Below are 16,595 nucleotides of genomic sequence, written 5' to 3'. Positions count from 1 at the left end.
TCTGCCAATGTGGATACCGCTGTTTGGACTCGATGAGCACTTCACTGACGTAATAAACCGGCCGCTGAACCAGATATTCCTTACCCTCTTCCTTGCGCTCCACCACCACAGCCACACTGACGGCTCGTGTGTTGGCAGCTACATACAGTAATAAGGGCTCCTTGTCAACCGGAGCAGCAAGGACTGGGGGCTCAGCCAGCTGTCTCTTCAAATCCTCAAAAGCAGCATTAGCAGCATCATTCCAGATAAAGTCATCAGTTTTCTTCATCAACTGGTATAGTGGCATGGCCTTCTCACCCAAACGGCTTATAAACCGGCTTAAAGCAGCGATACGACCCGCCAGGCGTTGGACGTCGTTTATACACGCCGGCTTAGCCAGAGAGGTGATTGCCTTGATCTTCTCCGGGTTAGCTTCAATGCCTCTATGAGAAACCAGAAAACCCAAGAGCTTGCCTGCAGGAACACCAAAAACACACTTGGCCGGGTTAAGCATCATCTTGTAGACCCGGAGATTATCAAAGGTTTCCATTAGATCATCTATCAAGGTTTCCTTTTCCCTGGACTTAACCACAATATCATCCACATAGGCATGAATATTGCGCCCAATCTGGTTATGAAGACAGTTCTGCATGCAACGCTGATAAGTCGCCTGTGCACTCTTGAGTCCAAAAGGCATAGACACATAACAGAAGGCTCCAAAGGGAGTGATGAACGCCGTTTTCTCCTGGTCTTTAACTGCCATTTTAATCTGATGGTATCCAGAATAAGCATCCAAGAAACTTAAGCGCTCGCAACCCGCCGTAGCATCGATGATTTGATCAATACGGGGGAGGGCAAAAGGATCAGCCGGGCATGCCTTGTTTAAGTCCGTGTAGTCCACACACATCCGCCAGGTGCCATTCTTCTTGAGCACGAGCACCGGGTTAGCTAACCACTCTGGGTGAAAGACTTCAACAATAAACCCGGCCGCCAAGAGCCGGGCCACCTCCTCACCAATGGCTTTCCGCCTCTCTTCATTAAACCGCCAAAGGAATTGCCTGACCGGCTTAAATTTCGGATCAACATTGAGAGTGTGCTCAGCGAGTTCTCTAGGTACACCTGGCATGTCAGAAGGTTTCCATGCAAAGATGTCCCTGTTCTCACGGATGAACTCGATGAGCGCGCTTTCCTATTTCGGATCCAAATTGGCACTGATGCTAAACTGCTGAGATGAGTCACCCGGAACGAAATCAACAAGCTTAGTCTCATCAGCTGATTTAAATTTCATTGCCGGCTCATGCTCCGTGGTCGGCTTTTTCAGAGATGTCATATCTGTTGGGTCAACATTATCCTTGTAAAACTTCAGCTCCTCTGTTGCACAAACAGATTCTGCATAAGCCGCATCACCTTCCTCACACTCCAAGGCTATCTTTCGGCTACCATGAACCGTAATGGTCCCATTGGGACCCGGCATCTTGAGCTGTAGGTATATGTTACACGGCCGTGCCATGAACTTGGCGTAAGCCGGCCGCCCAAATATGGCATGATACGGACTTCTTATCTTGACCACCTCAAAGGTCAATTTTTCCACCCTGTAGTTGTACTCATCTCCAAAGGCCACTTCCAATTCGATCTTACCAACTGGATAAGCCGGCTTACCAGGCACCACACCATGAAAAACAATATTGGACTGGCTGAGGTTCTTATCAATCAACCCCATACGACGGAAGGTCTCATAATAGAGGATGTTGATGCTGCTGCCTCCGTCCATGAGCACCTTAGTGAACTTATATCCTCCCACCTGAGGAGCCACCACCAGGGCCAAGTGACTTGGATTATGAACCCGGGGAGGGTGATCCTCCCTACTCCACACAATAGGATGCTCAGACCATCTTAAATAGCGTGGAACCGCCGGCTCAACAGCATTCACAGCCCTCTTGTGAAGCTTCTGATCTCGCTTACACAGACTGGTGGTAAACACATGGTACTGTCCACCATTGAGCTGCTTTGGATTGGTCTAGTATCCCCCCTGTTGCTGCTGATGACCCTGGCCGGACTGCTGATTAAAGCCCCCTTGAACATTCTGAGGATTGGAATTTGAGCCGCCGCCCGGGCCATGAAAGCCGCCGGCGCCTGAGCCGCCGCCCGAGCCATTATTGCCATTAAAGGCATTGGAATTCTTAAAGGCCTTCATGATTGTGCAATCTTTCCATAGATGAGTAGCTGGCTTCTCCCTAGAGCCATGCCTTGGACAAGGCTCATTCAACAACTGCTCAAGCGTTGGGCCTGAACCGCCGGCTCGGGGAGGTGGCCTCCCTTTACGTCGCTGGTTGTTACCCTGTGAGCTGGCATTGGCCACAAACTCCATACTGCCATCAGCCTTACGTTTGTTACCTCCTTGATTTGCCGGGTTATGCTGAGGGCCCTTGCCATTGCCGTTCTTTTTTCCCTTCCCTGTCTTTTCATCATCTGACGCGGGGTCCTTGGTACTATCAGAGTCGGCGTACTTGACGAGAGCCGCCATCAGCGTACCCATATCATTGCAGTCGCGCTTGAGCCGCCCGAGTTTCATCTTCAGGGGCAGGAAACGACAATTCTGCTCCAACATAAAGACTGCAGAGCCGGCATCCATCTTGTCAGATGAATGTATTATCTCTTTGACCCGGCGAACCCAATGTGTCGTAGACTCACCCTCCTGCTGTTTACAGTTAGTCAAATCCACAATTGACATAGACTGCCTACAGGTATCTTTGAAGTTTTGGATGAACCAGGCTTTCAGCTCAGCCCAAGACCCGATAGAATTCGGTGGCAGCCCTTTCAACCAAGTGCGGGCAGTCCCATCTAACATCATGGTGAAGTACTTGGCCATCGCCGCTTCGCTGACCCCCAGCAATTCCATGGCCATCTCGTAACTCTCGATCCAGGCTCCGGGTTGTAAATCAGCCGTGTAATTAGGCACCTTCCTAGGCCCTTTGAAGTCCTTGGGTAGACGTTCATTATGGAGAGCCGGCACTAAACAAGGGACGCCTCCAGTCCTCGTAGGGATACCCACGTCGACGGAAGCCGTCGGATAAGCCGGGGGTGTCTGGTAAGCCGTCAACTGAGGCACCTGCTCCGCCTCTTGCCGTGCTCTGTCTTGGTCTGCTGCGTGAAAGGCCCCGTTATGAGCCGGGCCATGGCCAGGTGGCAAGTCACGGCGTCGGACATTACTTGAGCCGGTCGCTGAGACCATGTGTCTGCTATAACTCGGGCTCCGGCCTGGACGAGGGGTTGAATGGACCCTGTCCCGGCTATAAGAGTACGCCTCTTGCTGCGCCAAAGCTGTCTGAAGGAGCTCCCTGACCCGGCGGGTTTCGACCGCTGTTGGAGAGTCGCCATCAATTGGGAGAGCCGCCAGCCGTGCCGCCGCGGCGACCATGTTTTCCAACGGGTTGGCATAATGACCCGGTGGTATTGGCACATACTGAGGCGGGGCAGGGTTCGCCCGGGGCGGTCCCATTACTTGGGGCTGAATTGGTGTCCCAGTCCCGGGCACTATGATCTCCGGCGGGTTACTAGACCTTGCACCTGGCGTGTTGAAGAGGTTTTGAGGATCGTAAACCGGAGGGAGTCGAGATTGGGCCTTTTGATGCCTCCTTCTCATGACCTCATTGGATGTGTTTTGATCCATCGTGAGCCGGAAGGACTGTGCCTGAATCAACTGAGTCTGGGCGTCGAGAGCCGCCCTCTCCACAGCCATCCTGATCCCCTCCGCCGCCAGATCCTCCTTGGCCTTTGCTAGATCCAGTTTTAATTGTGCCACCTCCGCGTCATGAACTTGATCCGCCGGAGCTACCGTAGCGGCTAACAGGACCGTCATCTTATCTGTAAGATCCATCAGTGCCTGAGCCGGCGAAGGCACCGGGCTTCCTGACTCGGAGGCGGGGTTTTGAACAGGTTGCGTGCCGGCCATGAAGATTCCAACCCGGCTCGGCGGTTCGAAAGGGTCCGGAATGCTGTCGCCATCGGAACAACCCCTGAGCCTGCCATCCTGAAGTTGATACAACGAATTTGACTCATCCGTAGATGACTCGCCGTCCGAGCCGGCAGCCGTCTCATCGGCAGATCCAGACCCTTCAGAGAGTCCTCCATGAACACATCCCACAAAAGCATGCTTCAAGGCAGGTAGAGCCCGGGCGGGTCGTGCACGCTGAGCCGTCTCGATGAGATCGGCGCAGAGATCCGGCTCAGGGCCCGGCTCACCAATCTTGCCAATGAAGACATGAATTCCGCCAAAGGGGACCCGGTACCCGTACTCAATTGAGCCGGCGTCGGGGCCCCAGTTTGCATCATCGATGTAGAGCTTGCCGCGACGACTCTTGGTCATCCGGCCCACAGCGTATCCCTTGAGCCCTTCGAAGCTGCCCTTCAAGAACTCAAATCCACCGCGCGCTGGCCCCACGGTGGGCGCCAACTGTCGTGGAATTGTCACGGCAGATGTCCTCGAGCTAGGACTTAGTCATGGAGCCATCGCAGCTAGGAAGCTTAAAGGTGTTAAACGGGACAAGGGACGCGGGGGTTATACTGGTTGCATATATTTGACACGGAATTGGGTCCTATGTCTTGCGGCCGCAGATCAAAGAAGTTCAGAACCTCTCTAAAGAATTTTGAGCCGGGCGGTGCGAAGCCCCGGCTCATGTGATCAGCAAATATCACCACCTCACCATCTCTTGGTTGAGGTCTTTCCTCCGACGGGTCAGGGGCACGATAAGACATGATTTCCTTCTTGGGCAAGTAACCCGTCTTTACGAAATCAGCTAGAGTGTCGTCGGTGACATTGGATCTCATCCAGTTGCACGTGATGGGTGCCTTGGGAGCTTTGGGAGGCATTGTGAAAGATGAAGCCTATGACAAAAGGAAAATGTCCGGTTCAATTATAAGCCGGCAGACGTCTACAGTTTAATACTCAAATGGCGGCTTATGAGAGGGGCCTAATGACATATGGTTAAGTGCATCGGGTTATCTAAGCCGCTGCAGGTATCGTGAATAATTCAAGTTGTATACAGCTTTATCATAATCGAGCCGGAAATTTTACAGCGCGTGGCTTCTTTTAAGCCGGAAATGTGAGCCGCCATAGCTCAGCAGATGCAATTTTTGACTAAGTGTGGTGAAAACAAGTTTCACAGGTCGCAGTAATTATTTTGGATCAAACGGTTGGCTAAAAGGAAAAAAATTCTAGACCTAGAACAGACACAGAAAAAGTTCAAGGGTTTGAACGGAGCCTTATGCAATGAAAGGGGATCTATGTACATTGGGAACGGGCGTGAAACAGCTACCGCAGCAGTTCTGTACAGTCTAAAGATCAAGAAAAGGTGGTAATAATGGAATCTATCAAGGGCTTGTGATGAACGGCGACGAACACGGGAAGAATAGCAAAGAACCCTAATGCAGATCTATTTTATGGAATGGCAAGGGCTTACGGGTGCTAGAGAGCTGCGGAGGTCGCCGCCGTTTCTCTGGTCACGTCAGGTTGATGCAGCGGCCTGAGTCGGTGAAGACGAGGAGACCCGCGGCGGCGGCGGCGGTGGAGCTCGAGCGGCAGTACAGTGGCGAGAGGAGGAAGACGATGGAGGCGACGAGTAACTGGAGCCTCATGGGCCGGGCTATTTATAAGGTGAGGCTCATAAGTGGGCGCGAGAAACGAGGAGGCCGCGGCGTGATTATCTCACCACAAAAACGCCTCGATTTTCGGGATGGCCTTTAAAGATAAGATCCGTTGAGGATATGGTGGGATAAAAAATGGACTTAATGGAAGATGACGTCATGGCGGGTTACCAGGAATCCAAAAGATGACGTCACGGCGGGTTATAACCTTTGCACGACCATAAGCCGGAAGATCTTTTCTCTCAAAAGAATTGAAGATTGACATGAACCGGTTCAAATCAATCTGGGGCCTAATGTTGAGGATATAACCCTTAGAGTCACCCGCCAGGAGGGGCCGGGTTACTCATAATGGTCATCACGCGAAGCCCAGTACCGAGCTTGAAGACGGCGGGTCAATGATGGGCCTAAGACCCGGAGATGGCTTAAGGCCCGTAGTGATAAACCGCCGTATGGCAAGACTTGTAGTGTAAGGCAAGAATAGTTGAGAGTCCGAGCCGGACACTCTTATGAGCCGGCCGGAACTCTGAGAGCCGCTGGGCGTCAACCTCTCTATATAAAGGGACGACCCGGCGGCGGTTTAGGGACGGGTAAGATCTCGTCGAGAGCCAGCCATAGCAATCAAGCTCACTGGTCATCGAAACCATAATCAATACCACCTCAACTGGACGTAGGCTTTTACCTTCACTGTAAGGGGCCGAACCAGTATAACCCCCGTGTTCCTTGTCCCGTTTAACCCCTTTAAGCTTCCTAGCTGCGATGGCTCCACGACTAAGTCCTAGCTCGAGGACATCTGCCGTGACAATTCCACGACACTTTCTGATCGATCTATTCAAGAGTCCGTAGTAAAATAACACGAAGCTATTCTTTCCGTTCGATCTATCGTAGAGTTCGTACTAGAATAACACCTTAAGACACAAATCAACCAAAACCCTAATGTCACCTAGATAATCCAATGTCACCTCAAGTATCCATGGGTATGATTATACGATATGCATCACACAATCTCAGATTCATCTATTCAACCAACACAAAGTACTTCAAAGAGTGCACCAAAGTTTCTACCGGAGAGTCAAGACGAAAACGTGTGCCAACCCCTATGCATAGGTTCATGGGCGGAACCCGCAAGTTGATCACCAAAACATACATCAAGTGGATCACGTGATATCCCATTGTCACCACAGATAAGCACGGCAACACATACATCAAGTGTTCTCAAATCCTTAAAGACTCAATCCGATAAGATAACTTCAAAGGGAAAACTCAATCCATTACAAGAGAGTAGAGGGGGAGAAACATCATAAGATCCAACTATAATAGCAAAGCTCGCGATACATCAAGATCGTATCACCTCAAGAACATGAGAGAGAGAGAGATCAAACACATAGCTACTGGTACATACCCTCAGCCCCGAGGGTGAACTACTCCCTCCTCGTCATGGAGATTGCCGGGATGATGAAGATGGCCACCGGTGAGGGATCCCCCCTCCGGCAGGGCGCCGGAACAGGGTCCCGATTGGTTTTTGGTGGCTACAGAGGCTTGCGGGCTTTTTTGGAGCCGGCTTCGATTGGGCGCGCCGTCTTGGCGAATTTTTTTGAAGTCGGAAGGCGGGAGTCTGCCGGCGCGCGCACCGGGCCGCGGGCCGGCCACTTGCCGCCTGCGAACCACGTGGCATCCCTTGGCTAAAAAGCCTGCCAGCCCATGCGCGCAACGAGACATCGCCGCAGGTCGGGGGCCCACCACTCCTACGCCCGGGCCCAGGCGCGGATTCTCTGTGGCCCGAAGCCGCCCGCACGTCTTCCTGCGGCGGTTTCGGCACGCCCTTAGGGCGTAATAATCGCGGGGCGTGGGGGGAGTGAGTGTAGTTAATCCCATGTCTCACCCCACGCCTCGCCTCCTCGGCTTCACCGTGCGAATCTATAAGTAGGGGGAGGGGGAAACGGCAGGCGCTCGCACGCCCCTCTCCTCTCTGCCATCTTCTTCCTTCTACTCTTCCTTGCAACAGCGCCTCGCCGCCGCACCGTTCTACCACTCAATTCTCCGCCGCCGCGCTCATTCTCGCCAGCCCTACGCCGCGATGCAGTACGGCGGGGATTGGGACGGCTCCAACGTCCATGAGGATCACGTCGAGTTCCTCCGCAAGACGCGGCGGTTGCCCGGCGCGGACAAGGTGCGGGTCCGTCTCGCGCCGGAGAAGGAGATCACGCCGGAGCCGGAGGAAGGCGAGCGGGTAGTCTTCCGCTCGCATTTCTTGCACGGCATCGGCTTGCCCGCGAGCGCCTTCTTCCGCTCCTTTCTCGAGTGCTACCAACTCCAGCTGCACCACCTCACCCCGAACACGGTGGTGCTGCTGTCCGCCTTCGTCACCTTGTGCGAAGGCTACCTCGGCGTCCTCCCCACCCTCGAGCTCTGGGGGAGTTCTTCCAGTCCAAGCTGGGGACGCGTATGCAGGGCGTGCCGGCTCAGAGTGGCGCCTTCATCGCGATGCGGAGGGTGACTGCCGACAACCCCTTCCCTGTCATCACGCTGATCCAGTCGGTGAAGCTATGGCAGAAGTCATATTTCTATGTGAAGAACGTCGCCCCGCAGGGCGACTACGTCAATTTGCCGGCTTACGAAGCTGGCCCACCAGCGGGCAGGCGGCCCCAGTGGTCCTATCGGGCCGTGACGCTGACGCCGGCTGGAGCCGCAGCTATCGCCCGACTGCGGGTGATGATCCAGTCGGAGGGCTTATCAGGGCCCGACCTGCTGGCCGCCTTCGTCACGCGTCGGGTGCTCCCGCTCCAGAGCCGCCCTTATCTGATCTGTCAGATGAGCGGCCAGCTCGATCCGAGTCGGATGTGCACCAAAGACATGCCGCACGACGAAGTGGCCCATATGGTGAACTACCTTGCGAACCGCAAGCTCTCCGTAGAGTGGCAGTTTGACAAGGAGCCGTATTGCCGAGCTCACCCGCCGCCCACGGTATGTTCTCTTTTTCTCTTTCTCCTCTCTCAGTTTTGTCGCCGAGTTCCTTTTGGCCGACTCTGACTAGTCGGCTTGTCTCGACAGAGCCCTCTTCTTCGACCTGCAGGCGGGTCGGACGCGGAGCGCCGATTCGTCCCCGACCGGGCGGAGCACGATCTGGAGGACCCCGACTTGGGGGCGGCCGCCATGGACGACAACACCGAGGCGGGCGGTGGCCAAGCCGGCGGCGAGGCAGGCGGCTCCGGGCTTGGAGTCAGCTTCGACGACTGGCCGGATGATGACGAGGCGGAAGTCGTCCCACGCCGCCAGCCGGCGCCTGGACACGGCGTGGGTTCCTCCGCCGCGCCGCCTGCTCGGGGCGGCGGGCAAAAGCGTCGTGCCGCGCCGGGCTTGTTCTGCAGTCGGCCGAAGAAGCCCAGAGGCGGGGCAGCGGCGACCAGGAGGGAGGAGGCGGCCGCGAAGGCGGCCCGCTTCCGCAATGCGGTGAGGTAGCCACAGACGGTGTCGGCGTAAGTATATACTCCTTCGTGTATTCTTTTTTCTTTTCTCTGGTAGTTCCTGAATCCTCGTCCTTTCTGCAAAAAACCAGAGCTCCATTGTCGCTCGAGCGGGCTGCTGCCGCCTCCGTCGTTGGGTCGCCGGGAGGATCTGGGAGCACTACTCGCCGCGTGGACCCCCGTGCCGATCTTCAGGCGGCGACGGAGCAGAACGCGCGGGAGGCGCGGGAGGAGCGAGAGGAGCGGGAGGCGGAGGCATTGAGGGCGGCCGCCGCCAAGGCGGCGCAGGAGGAGGAGGCGGCGAAGGCGCGCGCTGACGCCGTGGCCAAGGCCCAAGCAGAGGCTGCGGCTGCGGCGATGGCGGAGGGGGCCTTGCTGGTCACCCCACTGCGTGTCGCGGCGCCTGGGGCCCCAGAGCCCCCGCCAGAAGAAGCCGGCGGTGACCACCCGGGGCTGGAGAGGGAGGACGACGTCGTCTTCCTGGAGAGGGTGGCGGCACCGGCCCCGCCGACTGGGGTGACTCAAGGCGGCCGGCCTGACCTGCCGCCTGTGCAATCGGCCGGGGGCGAGCCGGCCGCGAGGACTGATCTGGTGGTCCGGACACCGTCGCGCCAGCGCACGGGGAAGGCCGCATCAGAGCCGCAGAAGGCTGCATCAGAGCCGCAGCCAGCCGCGGGCTCCAGCTCGTCGGCCCAGGATATGGAGGCGGCCAGCGCCAGCTCGGGGTGGACGCCGGGCGGAGGGACGGCCGTGATGAATGTGGCCACGCAGGACGTCCGGACCTGGCTTCAAGCCCAGGCTACGGCGCTGAGGAAGTATAATGACGAGTTCCTTGCGACGCGGGCGGCCATCCGGGTTAGTCTTCTTGTCTTTGCTTTTTTGATCTTGATTTCTTCCGTGGGGGCGCGTCAGCACACCCACTGGGTGTAGTCCCCGAGTTCCGAGTTGGCTGCTGAGCAGGCGGCTTGGAACTCCCTAGCAGACCTTGTGTTGCTATTCTTGTTCTCATTCGCTCTCCTGCCTGACTTGCAGGACTACCACAACCTCCGCGCGGCTGCCTTCAACTCCCAGGCTCGGGAACTGACCCAGAAGACTGCTGACCTATCTGAGAGCCGGGATAAGTGCTTCGTCCTTTATCTCATGTGGGGGCGCGTCAGCGCACCCACTGGGTGTAGTCCCCGAGATTCGGGCCGACTGCTGAGCAGTCGGGTCGGATCTTCCTTGACGACTTCTTCTTATTGCTTCTTTTTTCTCTGCCATCCCTGCAGCGGCTAACGCCAGTCTAAGGGAGCAGCTGGGAGGGTCTCAGGCCGCCCTTCGTGCTAAGGAGGCCGAGTTTGCCGCCTTGGCGCAGGAGCATGACCGCCTAGCCAAGAGGTTGGCCGACCAGGAGGAGAGCCACAAGGCGGCCCTGAAGGCGGTGCAGGACAGCGAGGCCGCCCTCCAGGCCGAGTACGAGACAGAGGCGGCTAGCTGGGCTGAAGTGAAGCAGACGCTGATCAATGGCTATGGCCAGATCGAAGATTTGGTTGACGGTAAGCCGCCTTCTTCTTCGTCCTTTCTTGCCGCTTGCCGTTTTTGGCTCGTTTTCTGACTTGGTGTTTTCTCTTCTTTCTCTTTCTTTCTTGCGTAGAGTACTTCCCTGGCTACTCTACCGCTGCCAACCAGATCATCGAGGCCCGCCGCGAGGCACAGAGGCAGGCTGGCGCCGAGATTGTGCCAAACGCTCGCCGGTCGCTGGAGGAGCAGCTGTTAGCGATCCAGGCCCGCCTCCAGCCGGCTCATCGCCTGCTCCGCCGGCTTCAACGTGTCGGGGCGCAGATGTTGGCCGCCCTCTGGCCTGGCGAAGTGGTTCCCCACACCCCCAGTCGGACTGCCGACTGGCTGGAGGTGGCGGTCGGCCGCTTCGAAGCCTGGAAGGCTTCGGCGGCTCGGTCCAGCGCCAGGCGGGCGCTGGAGTTCGTCAAGGCCTGGTATCCCGGGCTGAGTCTGGACCAGCTGGCCACCTGGCGGCAGCAGGCCGACACGGAGCTAGAGCCGGCGCGGCCGGCTATCATCCGGCGGGCTTCAGCGATCGCCGACTACACCGACACCAGCGCCTTCGCCCCTGAGGTGGACGACAACGGTGTTGCCCAGCTGGAGGAATGGTTCGGGCTGAACCCGGCAGACAGCAAAGACTCGGCGGAGGAGATCGACTCCAGCGACGAGGGCGAAGAGGAGGAGGAGGAGGGTGAAGACGCCGGGCCGGATGGTGGAGCGGCCGGCCAGCATCAGCTTGACTATGCCTCCAGCAACACGGCACGCGCGGGTGCACCGCCTGCCGCCGGCGATGATCAAGCCGAGACCCGCCAGCCGGCCACTCCTTCAGCTGGTGACGCCGTCTCCACCGACCAACCCGGCTCCCACACCGCGCCTTTAGTATAGTCTGCTATCTTTATTTTCCTGTCTTATCACTTTTAGAACAATATTTTGTTAGGTTTGCACAATTCTACCCACTGGGGGTGTATTCGAACTATGTTGATTGCCGGCCTGTTGGGGGCTTTATATGTAGATATGACTATGGATGTGTTTGGCTTTTCCTTGTTCTTTGCTTTTCATCCTTCTGCTATTTCCTTTGCCGCCCTCCCTTGGTTGCCGCCTCCCCAGTCAGACAGTTGCTCTGCAATCTGTGGCTGGAGAAGTGCTTGGCCAGTTGGGAGGGCAAGTACTCTAGCTTCGTTGGATTATAGCGAAGTGTTTGGGAAGCCGGCCAGCCGGCTGTTCTGACAGCCGACAAGCATGGTTGGAGGCCGTCTTTTCGCTATACAAGTTCATTAGTCCTTAGCCGTTTTTCGTGTGGGCATCCTTTCTACCTTGGCTCTTGCTAGTCGGACAGTCGGTTCTTCGAGCTGCGACTTTCAACAAGAGAGGACTCGGGAGCCGGCACACTACTTGTCTGACTTCAGGTAGAACTTTAATATAGCTTAAGGTGGCCAGTCCCCGGGCCGACTAGTCAAACCCGGTGCCAGACAGAAAATCAAATGTAATAATACATTCATGGATATGACACTCGTCACTCATAGATAAATGAAGGCAGTCCCCGAGTGCCCCTCGGGGGGCCTGTTGTTTTCGTACTTAATACAAAAGGGTAGCATGATACATACTGCTTTTAACTGTAAAATCTTCTCAGGAGGTTCGCGTTCCATGGTCGCTCCGACTCCTTGCCAGAATCATCCCTCTTGCGTGCTCTTAGTTTTTGCGCGTCGATCAGGTAGTAGGAGTCGTTGCCTAGTGCCTTGCTGATGACGAAAGGGCCTTCCCAAGGGGCCGAGAGCTTGTACTGGCCGGCTGTTCGCTGGATCAGCCGAAGCACAAGGTCGCCCTCCTGGAAAGATCTTGGCTTGACCTTGCGGTTGTGGTAACGGCGCAACCCCTGCTGGTAGATGGCGGATCGGCTGAGTGCTAACAGTCGGCCTTCTTCTAGCAGGTCGACACCGTCTTCTCGCGCTTCCTTGGCCTCCGCCTCCGTGTACATGGTGATCCGAGGCGAGTCGAACTCGATGTCGGTTGGGATGACAGCCTCGGCACCATATACAAGGAAGAATGGAGTGAAGCCGGTTGACTTGTTAGGGGTAGTACGCAGACTCCAGAGGACAGCCGGCAGCTCATCGAGCTAGCAGCCGGCCGATCGCTCCAGTGGTACGACCAGTCGGGGCTTGATGCCGGAGAGGATGAGTCCGTTTGCTCGCTCGACCTGGCCGTTTGACTGCAGGTGGGCAACGGACGCTAAGTCCAGTCGGATGCCCTGCGTCGCGCAGAAACGTGCCAGTGCTCCTTTGGCAAAGTTTGTGCCGTTCTCGGTGATGATGCTGTGCGGTACGCCGTATCGAGTAGTGATGTCTGTGACGAACGTCACGACAGTGGGCCCGTTCAGCTTCTTGATCGGCTTCGCTTCGATCCACTTGGTAAACTTGTCCACGGCGACAAGCAGATGTGTCAAGCCGCCGCGGGCTATCTTGAATGGGCCCACCATGTCCAGTCCCCAGACGGCAAAGGGCCAGGTGAGGGGAATGGTCTTGAGTGCAGAAGCCGGCAGGTGTTGCTTGGAACTGAAGACTTGGCATCCTCTGCAGCTCTTGACTATCTCTTTGGCATCTTCCAAAGCAGTCGGCCAAAAGAAACCGTGGCGGAAAACTTTGGCCACAAGTGATCTTGAGGCTGCGTGGTGGCCGCATTCGCCTTGATGGATATCCTTGAGGATTGCCACTCCTTTCTCTGGCTCGACGCAGCGCTGGAAGACTCCAGTGACACTGCGCTTGACAAGCTCTCTGTTTATTATTGCATATGCTCCGGCTCGTCGTTGCACTAGTCTTGCTGAGATCTCATCAGCCGGCAGCTCTCTGTTGACTAGGAATTTGAGGATGGGCTGGGCCCATGATGGAGCTGTGACTTCTTCTACTGTTAGTACGGCCACCATGACTCGGGTGGGTGGGTCGGGTGGCGTGGAATTGGAGTCGGCCACCGCTTCTTGTGTTGCTGCAGTCCCCGGGCCGACTGCTGCAGTCCACGGGCCGGGTTCTGAAGTCCCTGAGCCGGGTGCGACTACGGCAGTCCCCGGGCCGGTTGTCGAAGTCCCCGTGCCGCCTGCGGGGTTCCTCCAGTCGGATCTGACTGCATCATGGACAGGCGGTACGAAGATAGAGTCCGACTCTGGAGACGGCTTGATGAACGGCTTGAGGAGGCGCTGGAGGGAGACACCGGTTGGTATAGCCTGTCGGGTGGACCCGATCCGTGCCAGGGCATCTGCTTGGTCGTTGTCGGCCCTTGGTACGTGAAGGAACTCGCACCCTTCGAAGTACCCACTGATCTGCTGGACGAGGAATCGATAGCTCGCCATGTTTGCATCCTTGGCGTCCCAGTCGCCAGATGACCGCTGGACCACCAAGTCTGAGTCGCCATAACACAGGATCCGGCGTATGCCGAGTTCTTTGGCTAGCCGGAGCCCATGTATGAGCGCCTCGTACTCGGCCACGTTGTTGGAGGCGGCGAAGTGGATTTGCAGCGTGTATCTGAGTTTGTCGCCTTTGGGAGAGGTGAGGACGATGCCGGCTCCCAAGCCGGTGCGCATCTTGGACCCGTCGAAGTGCATCCGCCAATGGGTAGAGTCGGGAGCCGGCGGTAGGTACTGGGTCTCGGCCCAGTCGACGAGGAAGTCGGCCAATGCTTGGGACTTGATGGTGGTGCGGGGTTGGTAGAAGATTGTGTACGGTGCCAATGCAATGGCCCATTTAGCCACCCGGCCGGATGCATCCCGGCTGCCTATGATCTCGGCAAGTGGGGCGGTGCACACGACCGTGATGGGATGCTCTTGGAAGTAGGGCTTCAGCTTCTTGGCGGCGAAGTACACCCCATAGCACATCTTCTGGTAGTGCGGGTAGTTTTGCTTTGAGCTGGTTAGTACTTCGCTTAGATAATACACCGGCCTCTGGACTAGCTGGGCTCGGCCTTCTTCCGGGCGCTGGACCACGACAACTGTACTGACCACTCGGCTAGTCGCGGCAATGTAGAGGAGCATGGGCTCCTTCTCAGTCGGTGCCGCCAGGACAGGTGGAGTTGTCAGCATCTTCTTCAACTCATGGAAGGCTTGGTCGGCTTGGTCATTCCACTCGAAATGAGTGGACTTCTTCATGAGTCGGTACAGGGGGAGAGCCTTCTCTCCTAGTCGGCTGATAAAGCGGTTTAAGGAGGCCAGGCACCCAGTGAACTTCTGCACATCTCGCAATTTGGTGGGAATCTCCATCCTCTCGATGGCCTTGATCTTCACAGGGTTGCACTCGATGCCGCGTTCGGAGACCAGAAAGCCTAGCAGCTGGCCGGCTGGTACTCCGAACACGCATTTCTCGGGGTTGAGCTTCATCTGGAATCGGCGCAAGTTGGCAAATGTTTCTTTGAGGTCCTCCAGCAGGGTGCCGCGCTTCTCTGTCTTCACCACAATGTCGTCTACGTAGACATGGGCATTTCTGCCGAGTTGCTTGAGGAGGCATTTCTGCATGCAACGCTGAAAAGTGGCACCGGCATTCCTTAAGCCAAATGTCATAGTCAGGTAACAGAAAGCTCCGAATGGTGTGATGAAGGCAGTCTTCAGGCGGTCTGCTGGGTCCAACTTGATTTGATGGTACCCTGAGTAGGCATCCAAAAAACTCAACAGCTCGCATCCGGCCGTGGAGTCTATCACTTGGTCAATCCGTGGCAAAGCAAACGGATCTTTGGGGCAGGCCTTGTTGAGGCTGGTGTAGTCTATACACATGCGCCACTTGTTATTCTTCTTCAATACCAAGACTGGGTTGGCAAGCCACTCTGGAAAAAAATACTTCCATAATAAATCCAGCAGCGAGGAGCCGGGCTATCTCTTCTCCTACGATTCTTCGCTTCTCTTCTGACAGTCGGCGGAGGGGCTGCTTGACCGGCTTCGCGTCGGCTCGGACGTGTAATTTGTGCTCGGCGAAATCCTTCAGGACACCCGGCATGTCCTTTGGGGACCATGCAAAGACGTCTCGATTCTCATGGAGGAAGTTGACGAGCTCGCCTTCCTATTTACTGTCCAGGTTTGCCCCAATGACAGCAAACCTTTCCGGGTTCTCCGGGTCCAGAGGTATCTTCTTCGTCTCCTTGGCCGGCTGGAAGGAGCCCTGCGCATCATAATCTTTGGGGTTGGGGGACAAGGCCGGCTGCTTGCCGGCCATGGCCACAACCCGTTCCAGCATCTTCTTCTCTTCTGCCACTACGAGGGACTCGGCTAGCTGACTGCTGGCCATAGCGCACTCGATGGACTTCTTGTAGTCGCCGGCTACAGTGATGATCCCCTTCGAGCTCGGCATCTTCATCTTTAGGTAGGTGTAGTGGGGCACAACCATGAACTTGGCCAGAGCAGGTCGGCCAAGCAAAGCATGGTAGGGGCTCTCCAGATCCACTACCTCAAACCAGATCGCTTCTCGGCGAAAATGATCCTTGTCTCCAAAGAGAACATCCATCTTGGTCTTGCCGATCGGGGAACAAGACAAGCCGGGCACGATGCCATGGAACACGGTCCGGCTTGGCATGAGCTGCTTCACCTTGATGTTCAGCTTCGCCATGGTATCGTGGTACAGTATATTGATACTGCTTCCGCCATCAATCAGGACGCGGGAGAATCGGGCAGCTCGCCTCTCCGTCGCGAGGGTGACATCCAAGACTAGTGCATAGGAGCCAGGGGATGGCATCACCTCTGGGTGGTCGGCCTGGCCCCAGTTGATGGGCTTCTCGGACCAGTGCATGAACTCGGGGGTGCTAGAGGCGACTGCGTTGACCTCTTGGTGCTGATGGCGCCGACTACGCTTGTCTTCAACTTGGCTTGTGAAGACGACGTAGGCAGCGTGCTCTTCAGGGAACTCATCTTGAATGGCTCCGACTACTGGTCGAGCCGCCGGCTGCTGGGGGGCTGGAGGTGGCGGGCCGGGAGGCGGAGGCGGCACCAGCCCCTCGCCCTTGGAGATT

This window comes from Triticum aestivum, chromosome 2D (genome assembly GCF_018294505.1).
Source record: "Triticum aestivum cultivar Chinese Spring chromosome 2D, IWGSC CS RefSeq v2.1, whole genome shotgun sequence".
Classification (NCBI taxonomy): Eukaryota; Viridiplantae; Streptophyta; class Magnoliopsida; order Poales; family Poaceae; genus Triticum; species Triticum aestivum.
The sequence above is the reverse complement of the archived record's forward strand: the minus strand, read 5'-3'. Positions refer to the sequence as shown.